Consider the following 12,610-nt stretch of genomic DNA (forward strand, 5'->3'; position numbering starts at 1 on the left):
GATCCTCTGCTCATCCAATCACCTGAACAGCTTTTCTCAGATTATTCACTTTTTCTTCAATGTATGTGCCCAGGATTGGATGTTAAAGCCCTGATTTCATGTCACTGATGGACCTGGTATTAACAGGTCAGGGATTTTCATGCCTTCTGAGGTTCATAAATCCTTTCTCATGAGTGTACCACAACAGCTCAGCATTGTCCTGTAATAAATCCTGGTCTTGCATTTCTTCTGCTGTTTGCAATTGATGAGTGTTTGTTATTTTATTATGGGTTCCCAAATATCCAGCTTCATGTGTTTTACAATGTATTTTGAGTCTCTTTACTTTTTCCAGCCTGTAAAATTTCGTCTGGGTTCGTGTGTTATGTGCTCGTGTGGCCCCTGAATTCCACGAGTGTTTTGCTGGTAACAATGACTACTGAACTGGGCTCAGGAAATGTTTGCCTGCAATATTCCCACGAAATGAGTTAATGTAATATGTGGAAAAATTGCATGTTCTTATACCCAAATTAATTTTAAACCTAATTAATTAGGTGAGCTACTCTGACAATCAAATAAGGTACACACTGCCCTCTGTATTTTGTGAACACTGTCAGCTACCGTATTAAGAACTTCAATGCTTGAATTTTATTAGAAGTTGTGTTTTAAATTGGATTTACTGTCCTTTATATAGATACTGGCTCAACAGGGAGGATACGATGCATGTTTTGCAAGTTTAATGAATTGTTTCAAATGACACTTTGTTATTAGTTTCAAAAAGTATTGTGTTCTATCACAATTTTTTCTCAATGAGGTGTAAGTGGAAAAAAAAAACGTGGTAGTTGCCCTAAAGTGTGTCTCGGATAGGAGACAGCAAAAACCATTTAAATGATTAATACATAGCAAATGGAGTATTTAGAACGAGTGGCTGAATCCTTGCCAGTTAAATGGGTGTCAGAACAGATAATGGTTAACATGATTGGAAAAGAGGTAATTTCTTCAAAACAAGTGGCTCATATGAAACATTACATATACAAAAAAGTCAGTAACAGTTTTAGAAAATTGTTCCTGTTATGCTGCATTTAGTGAACGGAGTTAGTGTTGTCATAATTTAGAGATACAGAAAATTCAGAGACTGTAGAGTGTGGTGATGATAAGCTGCAGTGAAGACAAAGAGTTTCATTTTAATGGAACCTTTAACCCTTTTTCCATTTTTTAAAAGAACACAGAATTGGTTAAAAAGAGAAAGATTTACAGTGCAGTTGTAGCACAGACAGAAAAGTGAAAAGTGAGGAACAATTTTTCCCTCAAAAGAGTTTTTTCTAATCTTTCTGGTGTGAGTTCTAAACTCGATTGAGTAGTGTTTATTTAGGCATTGAAAATTTCTGGGTGCTTCTAATTTGTTTCTGTGCCAAAAGAAGTTGATTCTATTTTTTGTTTATGGTGTGTGAAGTGCCCCGTACGTGTTAAGTCATGAGTGTTAAACTGATTTATCTGCTGGAGCCAGGTAGGTGAAAAGGATGAATCTTTGTGTTTAGAAATTTTGTCTTTCTCTCTTTCAAAGTCTTACAACCTCATTGTTAAATTAATTCAGTGTTTGAATGATCTTTCTAATCTCTGGCCTCAGAATTAACCCTGCATACTGTACCAGAAATGGAGAGGAAAAGACATTTTATTAGTTATTGCAACGCTGCCATTTTGCTTGTATTGAAACTCTTGCTTATTCTCTGTGCTTGCATCTGCTGGCTGGACATTGCACACATTATTAAATTACTGTTATTGCTCTATTACTGGCATGATGAGATGCTGGGTCAGGGGTGTTGATCACTGAGAACATTTGCTCTTCAGATGCTGGCACCAATGCAGCTCTGCTGAGATAAGTGGCCAAGTAGTGGAGTTTACTGTAAGTGTAAGTAGTGTTGTATTGCCACTACTTGTTTAAAGAATGACTTCTGAAGTGAAGTTCAAAACTGTCGAAGATCTGGGTCCTTCAATATAAATACTATGAAATTTCATTTTTTTCAGTTTCTAACTGATTTTACAAAGCAATCATGCAGTCTTAAAGTAGCTGCGATCTTTTTCTACACTGTTTATTACCTAATGAAACAGAAAATTAATAGTTAAATATATTTAGTAATTTTATATTAGTGTACTGTATGATAAAGAGAATTTGGGGCATTGGGAGACCTTTTCTTTCTGGCCTCTGACAGTGAGGAGCTGGGTAACTTCAGACAGAAGGTTCACATTCTGTAGGTTGAATCTCATCTCTCACTTCCAGCTTAGGCAATGTAGGCTTTGTGTAACCAACAGGTATTGAGGTGGCACATCTGTGAGCGTACCAGGGACAAACCAGGTTCAGTGGCATCTCAAAGATTATAATAATGAGCTTCTTTTATACTTTGGTCTTAGTCCAACTCCTACTCAGGGTAGAGCTGACTTTGACTCTGATTTAGATTCTCTAAAGCCTTGTCCATTGGATGTTAAAAATCTCCAGGACTGGGAGATTCCACAGCCTGGTGGGCAGCCTCTTGCTTGGAAAGGACTCTTCCGTATTTCAGCTGGTCCAAACATCTGCTCAGAGCATGATTATTGCTGCACAACAGATCGAGTCAGCCACGGACTTGTTGAGTTAAATTTCCAAGGATGTTGATCTGCTGCCATCCTCAATGCACAGCTGAATCTCCCAAGACACAATTTGTCACGTTGCCTCTGTAATTCAATTACTCTCAGAAACCTCCAGTGAGGAAATTCCCAAGGTGCTTGGGTAGTCCTTCAATCCCTAAAAAACCCTGTGCTGTAGTCTTGAATACCCTAATTTTTAGGAAAGACTTTCCAGCTTCGAGAGAGCAGAAGTTGGGGAAAGTCTCTCTCAATGCTCATTTGTGTGAGTGTTTTGCACTGTTAGGAGACTAGATTTATGCCTGTTGGATCTATATGGGGCTAATTCTACTGTAGTTTGTGTTTAATACTTTAAGGTGTACTTTTGTGTCTGAGATCAGTGTGTATAATTCAAAGGCTTATATGCTTGCTCAGTGCTTACATGAATTTGTTATTTGAAACTTGAATTGTATTTTTTGTTGGTTTGGGTTTTTTTCCCTGGTAGTTTTCCCTTTCTCCATGCATTCCTACCTACTCTGTAAGAAATAACAGTATCTCCAGTGAGACTCAGGTATACTTTGAATTTTATCGGTGTTTCCTGTGTTTCATGCTTAATCTTTTCAAATGCAATTATCCATGTGATGTATATAAGCTTCTGGGGAGAACAGAACATTATAGTTTCTACATGAACAGCTTGTAAGAAAATGACTAAGTGGACCTGTTTATAGACCTAACACATTGAGTTTCAACTAAAAAGAATCTAAGAACAGTGGACCCTGGTTAATATTCTGTGGCAGTCAGCAGCTTTGATGTATATATTTATAGATGTCTGCAGAACACACATAATCAGTATTTAGAAGAGGTGTGCAAATTAAAGATGTACTGACCAGTCAATTACAGCCTTGTAAGGGCAGAATGGCCTGAAAAGTAATAAATGGTCTTTAATCTCTTATACTGTAAATTGTAATCTGCTTGTGGTTAAGAGAAAAGAATTGGTGGCTGTGGTATCCTGTTCATGTGACTACTATGTGGAGGTTTTTTGACTTATGGACCTTACTCTGGGCTAATAAGCAAGTATGCTCAGGAATTCCTTCAAGAGGAAAAAATGCCAAAAGTGAACCTTATTTGTTGGTTAAAAGTTTTGTCCTGGGTTTGGCTGTACTTTGGCTTCTTTGTTTGGGATTGAAAGACAGTGGAGTTATTTTATGATGTTTTAACTGCCTGCATTTTATTGAGCTACTACAATATCCTATTTAGCATTTGGAAATTTGGTGGTTATGTCAGTTTTACCCAATTGTTGGTCAGGGCTTTTAAGTGCAGTAACTTTATTATTTCGAACATGCTTTTCTTTTCTATTTAATTTTTATCCACATCCTTCTGAATTTTGATTATTACACTGAATGAAAATACACTGTTTCTATACATAAGCTCTCATTATATATTATATATCTATACTAAATATAAATATCAATTATCTCTTATATATATGAAATTCATTAGATGAATTAATATATTTTCAACAGAAAGCATAAAATATCACATTAAGTGAAAACAGACCAAAGTGTTTTAGAAGGGAAAATGATGACTTACAGAATTGGACAAAATCATGCACTGTACCAGGGGGTAAACTTCAAATTATTTGCCTTCGTTACAGAGTACAAGTTTGATGTTTAAAAAACACCCTGTAAATTTCTCAGCCCTTTACAAGGGAAAGCCAAAAGATAACATCAAGCACCATCTGTAAATATTCCCCTGTATAAGAAAAGCAACTCTAGTGCACCTTCAGGTATAATAAAGCAGGTACTTGACATGTGTATGAACTGTGTGGTACAATCAGAGATGATTTCTTACTCTGGAGGGTTGAATTTACACGTCTCTGCTAACCAGTGCTTCTGGGGGCTGTTTGGTTTCCCCAGGTAAAGCAAAGCTGATGTGCTGCTGTTTAATGCACCTGCAGTGCTGGTTCCTTGCAGGGAATGGAAGTTTGCAGGTGGCTGTTTGGTGGCCATGGCACTGCTTCTCTTTCAGGGGTAGTAAAGCAGGTAGGAAAAGGCTTTATTGTGAGTGCAGTCCTGCCCTGCAGAGAATGCACTGCAAATGTGTAGGAGAAGCCCTGGCAAAGGCTGGCATTGGGGAGTTTCTCCTGGGGATGATGCTCTGGCTGTTGATGCAGGTACAGATTAGTTGTGCTGAGCATACGGATATTCCAGTGCTTCTACCAGTTGTTTCATTTGCTCTGAGCTGAGATCCAGCCTTGTCAATCTGTTCTCAGGACTATTTCCATGGACTATTTCCAGGACTATTTCTCTGGACTATTACCATGATTCAGCAGGAGTAGTGGGACCCACAATTTCCACTGCAGTGAGTCCAAGTAAAGCTAAGTAGGAAGAAGGCTGCCAAGGGTAATTGTGCACAACTGTTAGCACAAGCAGTCATTTGGGCTCCTGGGTATTCAGTACTATTACTGTTTTCTCCCTGATGAGAACAAATAATTGTTACTGTGACTGTTCTGTAACACCTTCAACAAATTTTCGTTTGAATAATGTTTCGCAGCCTATCTGCATTTATAACAGTTGTGGTAATATAGATTACACTGTGACTATTAAAGGAACTTCAGTATTTATGAAGGAGAAAAAAAGTTCCTGAGGTCTTAATAGCTGCACTTTAATTGCATTGATAGTAAATGGGGAATATTCTGAATTTTGAATGAGAAACTTGACAGATTGGGAATTGCTGGTGGGTTTTTTCTTCTTCACATGAAGAGAGACTTTTCCGTAATTGCTTTGTTTCTATATTGGCCAAATTCACTGAAAATTGGGATGTGGTAGGAATAGTCTTGGTTTTAGGTTTCCAGTTCAGGCCATTAGTTAAACATAAGCTGTCTTAAAAACCTCATTTAGTTTAGTAGCTTTCCCAGAATGTTAACAGAACTATTGTCAGCACCTTTGCTGTGTTATTTAAAGTGCTGACACAAAAGGAAACCTGAACTAGATCAAATATAGATTTTTTTTTTCCTATACAAAACTGCCATTCTCTTGGTTCTATCATACTTGATCTTTATAGTCAAATAGTTTCAAGCATATCCTTTTCATTGACTCTCTTTCTTTCAGATACAGTAGTTCTGTTGCACCAGTGCCATTCAGGAAAAGATGAACCGAGAGCAACTCTGCTGTGTCTCTCTTGTGACCACACCAAAGTATTTTAGACCTTCCTAATCTTGCACTGAGTGATAAAAGCTTTAACTCCTTTGCTGTTACCTCATAGCAGTGCAGGTACCTCACCCACAGTTTTGTGATATCATTGCTAATATTACTTTATTACATTGGCTGACCTGAAAATCTGCTGCAATTAATTTCCAGTGATGTCTGCCAGGAATCATTGCACTGTGGTACTGCAAGTGCTCGCAAATAATTTAAAATAAATATGCATCGCTTTTTCTGCCCAATTGAGTTGTTTCTGTGATTCTTAGTCTCTCTTGACTGAAGCAGGCACCTGAAGAGCCAGGTAATAGTTAAAATGGAATAGATATTTTAAATTGGAGAGAAAGTTTCATTAGCTTCTAAGTAGAAGTTTACATATGGACAGAGAAGTTCTCCCTGTAAATTCTATCCAATGTACACAATCCATCTGACAGTCTGGATACGTTGTTTGTTGTTGTATGATCACTACTTTGAAGCCTCTTGACACTTGCCTTGCCTGGGAGGTGTCACTCGAGCAGGAAAGCAAGATGGAAAACAAAAAGCAGCAAAGAAAACGCAGGATTCCTTAGGGCAAGAACTTTTGCTTTATGTAGCAGCCATTTTCTGACAGGACATAGAACAAGCCTTGTATTGTTTCTTCGTGTGATCTCCATGTTCCACACGAGGCATACAGAGATGTTTATGCTTTTTCTACTTCATTAAAGCACTTCCTTGGAGGAACAGTTTCTTTTCTCTTTATGACTCTGCTGGCTTGTTTGTTATAGAATTACAAAGACGGGGGAGGTTAATGCAAACTATTGTTTCACAGTAACAAAACATGTGCTTTTTGAAGACTCCTGTATTAAGCAGGCTTGAAGTCAGGATCAGAGACTGTGAGTAATACAGCTCTTACAGGCATCTGGTTTATAGACAGTAAGTATTTGTCAAGCAACACAAAAGCCCTGACAGACTCTATAAAAATATAAATAATAACCTGAAATCTGATCACTTATAGCTGTGCACTGGTCTGAAAACATTCTTCAAACTGTGGAAACAACTTATTCTTGGCTTTGTAATGCCCCCCTGTGTCTTCATCAGAATCCCTCTGAATGAGATTCTCTTCACTTGACATAATATGAATATGAAAACAGGATGGCACTGGCAGGAGTGATAGACGTGGTGTTTGAAGATGGATGTATGATATTCAATATATATTGTTTTAAAAACAGCTCCTCTCAAGAGGACTATCAGTAAGGATGTGATGAATTTTATCATTGGGGGTGGTGATGTTTGAAAAAAAGAATGGACAAAGTGGTGCTTCAAAGACATTAAAATGTCCATAATACCTTCAAATTTTGCTAAGAAACCATTTTAACATGGTTTTCTTCAGATTTTGTGTGAGACAGGTAACTTTTGATTAGTGTGAAAAATTGTACGTGTCTAGAGAAGATTTTATGGAAGACCAGAGGCACGTGTGCAGTAGACTATGAGCAGAGCATTAAGAAGCTTGTTGTTTCTTTAGATGGTCTTTGTCTTCCTAAAGGACAGGAGAATGCTTTTTAGGCTATGGTTTCTATGAAACTCTACTTTGGGTTCCACATGGTAAGAGTAATCGATTTCGATGTAGAGGAGAGAGATGGATCAACAAACTGAACTGCTCTTCTCACAAAGCAAGATTCCCTGGACAAAGAGGAAACATGAGGCCCTGGTGTGATGGTTTCAACTGGTTTTCAATTCTGAGTTTGCAGCATCAGCTTGAACAATGTCACTGTAGGGATTTGAAAAGCAGACCAATGTTTAAGGAAATTCCAACTGTTTCTTCCATCTGAAACAATGTGAGATGTGTGCAGGAGAAGCTCTCTGAACCTCAGAGATCACTGGTACTCTGAAGACCTAAGAGAGATGCACCTTGGAATTTAATGCAGTGGGTTTATGTGTCACATGAGATTGCTGTCTTGGAGGTTTGATTTTTATAATGGATGGAAATAACTTCTTGACTCTGCCTGTGGCTGCAGATATGTTAAAATCCTATATGGTAAATGGATTTCAGTGCTTTGGGTGAAGGTTTGTAAGAGATTCCAGGGTAAGAGCTTGGCTGATTTCCATTGCCAGGCCCTGGGCTGAGAAAGTTTATCATCCTTTAAAACAAAACAAACAATCCTATGAACCCTTTCCCAAAGAAGCTAAATGGTAAGTCTGATTTAGATATCATTTGTTTTGTAAATTATTTATTTATCCTTGAATAAGAGAAATGCTAATTGTTGGTGAAAAGGCTGCCTGGGCACGGTGGCCACTTACAGGATTCTTTTTTCTTTTTTTTCCTTCTTCTGAATTTAAATAGATATCACTGTTAGAAAAATATGAAAAGTGGCAAGTATACCAGGGAAATAACAGAATGTAGGCATAATGGCATGTGTAATGAAAATTTACTGAACAATAAAATAGATATTGACAACACAGATTTCTCTGAGAAAGACAAATGACACATGACATAATGGAAACACGAAGTGGAGTGCTTTGTGTTACAAATAAACAAGTCCCTTGAGAAACTTGAAGCATGTTGTTAAAAGGAGCCATTACTTCCGCTGTATTGAAATGCACATTTTTACTACTTCTGCTTTTCTTGTGGCAGCATATTTATATTAGGAAAATGCTTTCTTTGATTCTTCTGAATGCAGCTGCTCCTCTGAAAGTTCTCACGTTGGCGTAATTATTCCTCCTTAGGCATTACCATCCTGTAATGCTGATGTCTGTCACCCAGAAGGATCTGTTCTGTGGCTTTTTTTGATGGGATCGAGTTAATGCTGCACCACTAGTCGAGGTATTTTGTCTTAGAAAACTCTTGAGTTGTTCACCACCGTGCTGGTGGGGCTGGAAAAGGGGAAGTTTGCCGTGATATCACCCTTGGGATAAGCACAACCAACTGTGCTGCTGCATTTTATCCATCATACGTAGAATGTGGGGTTGTGAGGAGAGAATTTTCCTCGTAAAGTTCTCCCTGTGCTCAGAAGTCTGACAGTGATTGTACCTTGTTTCTCACGTGACTGGTTGTAGTTGGGCTGTGCAGACCTTATCTATGTAGATACAGATTATGTGACTTGGAACTCTGGCCAAAACTGAGCTTTTACATCAGTTATCAGTGTTCTTTCTTAAGATAGACTTCTAAGCCTGGTAATGCTTAGAATGTATCATGACTTTATCAAATAAAGGAAAACATTTAAGATAAAAGAGGGTAGCTGAGAGAAAAGACTTTGGGCATAAAGGTTAATAAATACTAGAAATGCCCAACATTGGTCTAATTTGATTAGTTTTGAGACTGTATCTAAGAGCTTCCTCTTCTAGGACTTTCAGTGCTATCTGAAAAGGGGAAAAAGATTTTTTTTTTTTTGAAAGATTTTTGAAATTTTTCTAGCTGATGTGAAATATCTGCTATTTTATTCTTGCTCAGCTTCACTGTGCCAACCCTTATTCCTACAGTAATACACATATGCCTGATGTAGATTGTGGAATATATGAAAAGTTATTGGAATTTATTGGAAGTTAAGAAAATATCTTAGGATAATTTTGCATTTGCTCCAGGTTTCTGAAGGTCAAGTTTCTCTCTTTGACAGAATCATCAAGAGCTGAAGGAGTAGCAAAACTTTTTGCTGTTGTATTCCAAGAAATAGGGAGAGCAACCACTTTAATCTCCAAGGAGACTTCAGCTGTGACTGTCAGGCTGGATTAAGAATCCCAACCATAACCTGCAAAATTATTTGTGCAAATCCTACTTGTGTAGGTGCTTAAATATCTGCTTGAAAAGTGTGATGTAATAATTACCTGTGAAACCTTTGGACTCAGAGAGATGCCAATAAAAGCAGGGAAACAGAAAATGAGAACTGTGGGGTTGGCCTTGCAGTCCCCGGCCGTGATGCAGAACAAGATTTTATGAGCTGTTCAAGTCAGATTCCACAGTGGTGGAACCACCAGGAGAGTCAGGGAGGGTGGATGAAGGTCTTGACAGCAGAGGTGGTGTAAGATTTCACTGAGCTTCTGTCAGTGTTTCAGAGCAGCAGATAGCTCTGTGCCAAATGGGTGAGACTTTTTTGTCTCATCTTAATAAAAACAACGTGTTTCCTTCTTGCCAACTTGAATGGGAAATGTTGAAAGCTGCCTTTCTCTTTTTTGCAGGTTTTGTGCTTGTTTTAGGAATGCATGGCAAGTGGGGCAGTTTTAAGAGGATTATTAGGCATGTACTTTTTTTCAATTGATTTAAGCACGTTGCATTTTAGAGTGTAGAAATTCCAATATATGGCTGAGGCATTTGTGTATTTAGTGATGTTGTATATGATGGAATGTTCTAGGTGTCTTAGTGATCTCGGGGTACTGGCATATACAGGCTTCCAAAGTTCTTGCTATGAATTCATGCATGAAATATTTTAAGGCTCAGGTAGATTAATCTTACCTAAAGATGTCATGTGTTGTTTCTATTTAGTGTCTAATTCTTATTTTTGCAGATCTTGGTGCAATTACTTTGTTAAGGTCAACAAAATAACTAATACAAAATGAACATTCTTCTTTCCAACCACACCAGTATAAGTCTTGCAGAGGTTCAGGTTATTTTTCCTTTTCAGAAGAGCCAACTGGATATTGGTTTAAGCTTCCGAGAGATGAAAACTCTTCCAAGATGTGATTATCAGATTTCTGTGAAAATTCAGTTTGTTTACAGTTGCTGATGCATAAGATGAAGATTAATGGAAAACCAGGGTGGCAAGAATTAGAAGTGTCTGGCATTACAACACAAGCACTATTCCCACAGAAGGTACAGAAGGCGTGTTGAACAAGCAGAACGGTTGAAAAACACAGAAACTTTTTTTAAAAAATTAAATTGCGGAGTGATTTTTTACAAACAGCAAAACCACTGGGTTCCAGTTTTAGACTTTCTTCTTCTGCACTTGTTATTGAAGAGCTTCAGCTGTTCTGAGAGTGATTTTGGTTTCCTTTCAGTTTTGGAATGGGCTGGAGCTTGTCCCTAAGTAAGGCCCTTCAGACTTCTGTCAGGAAAAACTGAGAGTTCATTTCCTGACCTCTTCTTGGCTCTAGGGAGCAAGGTTGAAGGGTAAGGTGGTGCTTTAGCAATTTTGCTGTTATTTATGATAATAGTAAAGTTTTGATATTAAAAAAAATCAGGAAATTTGAACTGTTTGCAGTGTCTTGTGTAGAATGCAGTTACTAAGGAGCTGTTACTTTAACCTGCAGCACTTTGTTAGCAATTTCTGTGAAAAAAAATGAAGTAGTTTAATCCAGTTCCCCTTGCCTCTCTCCCCCAGGATGGGCATCTTCTGCCATCTCATCTTTGCTTACCACATGATCTCTGCATTTACTCATCTTTGGGATGACAGGTGTGATGGATGTGCAAGGGCTTCAGAGTTATTGCCAGGCTTTAAGCTTTTTTTGGCTCAATATAATGCTTTCATATATTTCTTTTTTTGTAAATTATTTTTTCAAACTACAAATAACAGCAGTAAAAGGGTTCATTGAATAGTCTGAAAGCGTGTAATAGCCGATCACGCTGACTTGCTACCCACAGGATGTCATTTTGATCTAAACCTAGCCAGGAATCTTGAGTAAATTAAAAATTTTTCTTCTGTATTTTAATTAGTATAAACCAATTTTGATGTATTTTACTATGGCTTTGCCAGCAACCCAAATTCTTTTTGTTTTCAAATGACCCATTCTACTGACTGTGCCCTTGCTGCTCAGTCCTTTACAGAATGTCTGCTTTAGGACAAGCTTTCAGTGTTCTCACTTTCACTCTCTTGCTCAGGGGCAACAGAGACTTGTGAAATATTCTGGTAGTTTGTTGTGTGTTGATCTTTGGTTTGCAATGCAGGAAACTCCTTGTTGTAGCCTGTTGTGGGGAGGAGTGGTGGCTTTAGCTGGTGTGGAGGGAAGGGCGGGTGGACTTGCAGCAGCTTCCATGTGTTGGGAGGTGTGGGAACCAGTGGGAAACTGGTACTGCTGGGTTGGGGGGGAAATATATTTGTGAAGGATCCTGAAAGCTAAATCCTGTTTTCAGAGGCTGTCCTTTTAAATAATTTTATATCTATACAGACTGTCAAGACCAGACCTGTTGCCTTGACCCTTAACATAAGTCTGGAAAATCTCCTCTTTAATGTGGTTTTGGTTGGGTGGGTTTTTTTTTTTTTTAGTTATGACAAATCTGTCTCTTGTGTGAGGTATTTCTTAAAAGGAAAATTGATTCTCAAGCTTCTCTTGTACTGTGGGGTAAATGGACCCAGTCTTCTCTTTGACTACACATTTTCATGTGGCCACAGAAGTTCAAGTGATGTGTGAAAAACTAGTCTTGAAGTTTGCGACAGAGCAAAGCACTCAGGCATCACAAATCTCAATCTAGTGACAGAAATAGGTGATGTGGCAAGAATTCCAAATTTATTAAGTAATTTAAAAAAAAAGTTTCTTTATCAAGTGATTTTAATTTTACTGCAACTTGTTCTTAAGCTGGAAATTCCTGTACTTCTTTGGTTAGATGGTGGAGACAAGAACAACACATGGCCTCAAAATAATCATGGTGCTACTTGGCTCTGGCTGCAATGCTGCCTTTGTGTGTGGGCTACTGAGTTAGTTTTTTGTTTGGCTTCATATATTTCTTTCCTTCCTTTTTATATGTTTGTGGTTTTGTCTCATTAATGTGTAATTCTATACCTTCAGTTAATTCATGTTCTTTTTGGCTTGGTTCTTATACAGCAAATTGATTGGTATAAGGCCTAGATCTTTCCTACAGTGGACTAAACCATTGTAAATACTATTTTTTTCAGATGCAAATTCCTGAGTATAATAATGTATTTTACTTCGCT

At 37.9% G+C, this 12,610-nt stretch overlaps 1 protein-coding gene and 1 long non-coding RNA gene across 4 annotated transcripts in view; one reads left to right on the forward strand and one right to left on the reverse strand.

Moving 5' to 3' along the window:
* The window catches only part of FHIT (fragile histidine triad diadenosine triphosphatase), a 551,107-nt gene that overhangs the window by 67,051 nt on the left and 471,446 nt on the right, over positions 1 to 12,610 (forward strand). The gene's annotated exons all lie outside the window — the stretch shown is intronic.
* LOC116792453 lies at positions 8,163 to 9,652 on the reverse strand. The gene is made up of 2 exons (XR_004359131.1): positions 9,573 to 9,652; positions 8,163 to 8,624 (listed from the first exon to the last, which is right to left on the reverse strand). It is a non-coding gene; the product is annotated as an uncharacterized LOC116792453 (long non-coding RNA).

Source organism: Chiroxiphia lanceolata, chromosome 11, assembly GCF_009829145.1.
Source record: "Chiroxiphia lanceolata isolate bChiLan1 chromosome 11, bChiLan1.pri, whole genome shotgun sequence".
Classification (NCBI taxonomy): domain Eukaryota; kingdom Metazoa; phylum Chordata; class Aves; order Passeriformes; family Pipridae; genus Chiroxiphia; species Chiroxiphia lanceolata.